This window comes from Xyrauchen texanus, chromosome 9 (genome assembly GCF_025860055.1).
Source record: "Xyrauchen texanus isolate HMW12.3.18 chromosome 9, RBS_HiC_50CHRs, whole genome shotgun sequence".
Lineage (NCBI taxonomy): Eukaryota > Metazoa > Chordata > Actinopteri > Cypriniformes > Catostomidae > Xyrauchen > Xyrauchen texanus.
In genome coordinates, this window is record NC_068284.1 from 41,595,433 (window position 1) to 41,599,049 (window position 3,617).

Genomic DNA, 3,617 nt, shown 5'->3' on the forward strand with positions numbered 1-3,617 from the left:
TTAATGCACATTTTGTTTTATATTCTTTGTAACTTTGTATTTCAAAAATCGAATTTGCTGTCTACTATCGCTGGTCTTCAGTATGACAAAAACAAGACAAGGACAAATAATATATCGAGCACCAGCCTTAGTTCAGTCAGGCAATGCGAGGTAGCTCAGCATTAGCTGACACCCCGCTGACCTGCTTCCTCCAATCACAGTAGTCTATCTATCAAGGACGGCCTATATACACTCACCTAAAGGATTATTAGGAACACCATACTAATACTGTGTTTGACCCCCTTTCGCCTTCAGAACTGCCTTAATTCTATGTGGCATTGATTCAACAAGGTGCTGAAAGCATTCTTTAGAAATGTTGGCCCATATTGATAGGATAGCATCTTGCAGTTGATGGAGATTTGTGGGATGCACATCCAGGGCATGAAGGTCCCGTTCCACCACATCCCAAAGATGCTCTATTGGGTTGAGATCTGGTGACTGTGGGGGCCATTTTAGTACAGTGAACTCATTGTCATGTTCAAGAAACCAATTTGAAATGATTCGAGCTTTGTGACATGGTGCATTATCCTGCTGGAAGTAGCCATCAGAGGATGGGTACATGGTGGCCATAAAGGGATGGACATAGTCAGAAACAATGCTCAGGTAGGCCGTGGCATTTAAACGATGCCCAATTGGCACTAAGGGGCCTAAAGTGTGCCAAGAAAACATCCCCCACACCATTACACCACCACCACCAGCCTGCACAGTGGTAACAAGGCATGATGGATCCATGTTCTCATTCTGTTTACGCCAAATTCTGACTCTACCATCTGAATGTCTCAACAGAAATCGAGACTCATCAGACCAGTTAAAATTTTTCAGTCTTAAACTGTCCAATTTTGGTGAGCTCTTGCAAATTGTAGCCTCTTTTCCTATTTGTTGTGGAGATGAGTGGTACCCGGTGGGGTCTTCTGCTGTTGTAGCCCATCCGCCTCAAGGTTGTGCGTGTTGTGGCTTCACAAATGCTTTGCTGCACACCTCGGTTGTAAAGAGTGGTTATTTCTGGCAAAGTTGCTCTTCTATCAGCTTGAATCAGTCGGCCCATTCTCCTCTGACCTCTAGCATCAACAAGGCATTTTCGCCCACAGGTCTGCCGCATACTGGATGTTTTTCCTTTTTCACACCATTCTTTGTAAACCCTAGAAATGGTTGTGCATGAAAATCCCAGTAACTGAGCAGATTGTGAAATACTCAGACCGGCCCGTCTGGCACCAACAACCATGCCACGCTCAGAATTGCTTAAATCAACTTTCTTTCCCATTCTGACATTCAGTTTGGAGTTCAGGAGATTGTCTTGACCAGGACCACACCCCTAAATGCATTGAAGCAACTGCCATGTGATTGGTTGATTAGATAATTGCATTAATGAGAAATTGAACAGGTGTTCATAATAATCCTTTAGGTGAGTGTATATATTCAACACATCATTCTTGCCAGCCTAGTCAAGCACCTGGCAACCAAAGCAAGCAACACAGCTCAACACAGCATGCTCCAATTCAACACATTTAGCTATTTTACTCCTTCATAATGGATAGACCGGAGAAAATCGTGGAGCCTTCGATCTTCAAGGATTTACTCGAGGACACACAATTCTTAATTCAGAGATGTGGAATATATCCCGCACCCAGGTGTAGCTCTGTTGGCAGCAAGTCACGCATCATAAAGCCTCAACAGCTTTATGAGAGTTGAGTTCAAGATGATACCGAGTAATACTGCTGTGTTGCGAGCTCTGACCCAATATTGCAGTAATTTTTTGTTTTGTCTACAATTCGTATGTTTTTTTGTCTTTGATATTGTCTGCCTTATTGTCTATGATAGACAGACACTTTTGGACATTTGTTCTGCAATAGCACACCGAAAAAACTGAATTTAAATACCTCAATGCCGAACACTATGTTCAAACACGACAGTGGAGCCCTTTGTCTGGGCAGCCCAGCCACGGAAACTTAGCCAGTAAAGGGGAAGGAGAGCCGGAGTTCTCATCTGACTAAGACATTGTGCAAATCGACCCCTGCTACCCAGCATTCTTTCAGTCTCTAGACAACAAGCTCTGTGAGCTGAGAGTGTGGATCTCTTTCCAAAGACATACAAAGGACTGTTGCATCATCTGACTCACATAAAATTGTCTGTGGATATTCCAGACTCAGCAATCAAGCCCTTGGGCTTCTTCATGCACCAAGCTCAGGTAAAAGCAGAGGTGGTGTTGTATGTTTTGTGATCAAAAATCCTGGTGTGATCAGAGGAATGTACATTCTATCAAGTCTTTCTGCCCTCCTGATCTGGAATTTCTCATGCTTCTATGTCAACCATTCTAGCTACAGAGGGAATTCACAGAGGTCATTATCACAGCTGTGTACATTCCGCCACAAGCCGACACAGACCAGACACTCAAGGAAATTTATGGGAGTATAAGTGAGCAGGAAACCACGCACCATGAGGCCGCATTCATTGTGAATGGGCAACTTAAAGTTAATAGCACCAAAATACTACCAAACATCAGTTTCAACACACGAGGGGACCATTGATACTTTCCCTTCCAGGATGGCTACAAATCCCTCCCCCGCCCAGCATTCTGCTTCTGCCCGCTTACGGGCAGAAATTGAAACCAGAAGAACCTGCCCTCAGAATGATCCAGTGCTGGTCGGACAAATCAGATTATCCCTACAAGAATAGTTTTGATCACACGGACTGGGCGATGTTCCGGTCCGCCTCTGATGACGATATCGAGGTCTACGCTGATACCATGACATGTTTCATCAGGAAGTCCATAGATGATGCAGTGCTGACCAAAACAATACGGATCTACCCCAACCAGAAACCGTGGATTAATAGCGATATACGTGTGGCACTCAACTTTTAATTCTGGGAATGTGGAGCAGCAAAAATAAGCCAGTTATGCCCTCCACAAAACTATCATAGCAGCCAAATGCCAGTACAGAGAAAAGATTGAAGGAGAGTTCAACACCACCGACTCTAGAAGCATGTGGCAGGGAATTAATATCATCACAGACTTAAAAAGGGAACTAAAACTCTGCCGTGAACACTGCTGCCTCTCTCCCGGATGAGCTTAATAATTTTTATGCTCATTTCGAGTGAAATAACACCACCCTCACGGAGAGAACTCTCACGGCCGAAGCTACAGAGGTTAGTTCACTCTCCGTTTCTGTAGCGGGTGTAACCCCATTTTTCCGGAGGGTGAATATCCGTAAAGCCATGGGTCCAGATGGCATTCCGGGCCACGTCATCAGAGCGTGCATGAAACCAGCTGGCTGGTGTTTTTCTGGACATTTTCAACCTTTACCTCTACTTGTCTGTGGTCCCCAGCTTTAAAACATCCACTATTGTGCCTGTACCAAAGCAATCCAAAATCACTTGCTTAAATGACTGGCATCCTGTTGCTCTGACCCCCATCATCAACAAATGCTTTGAGAGACTAATCAGAAATTACATTTGCTCTGTGCTGCCTGACTCACTGGACTCATTGCGGTTTGCTTTATGCAACAAACGCTCCACTGATGATGCCATTGCATCTACAATACACACTGCTCTCTCCCACCTGGAAAAAAGGAACACATATG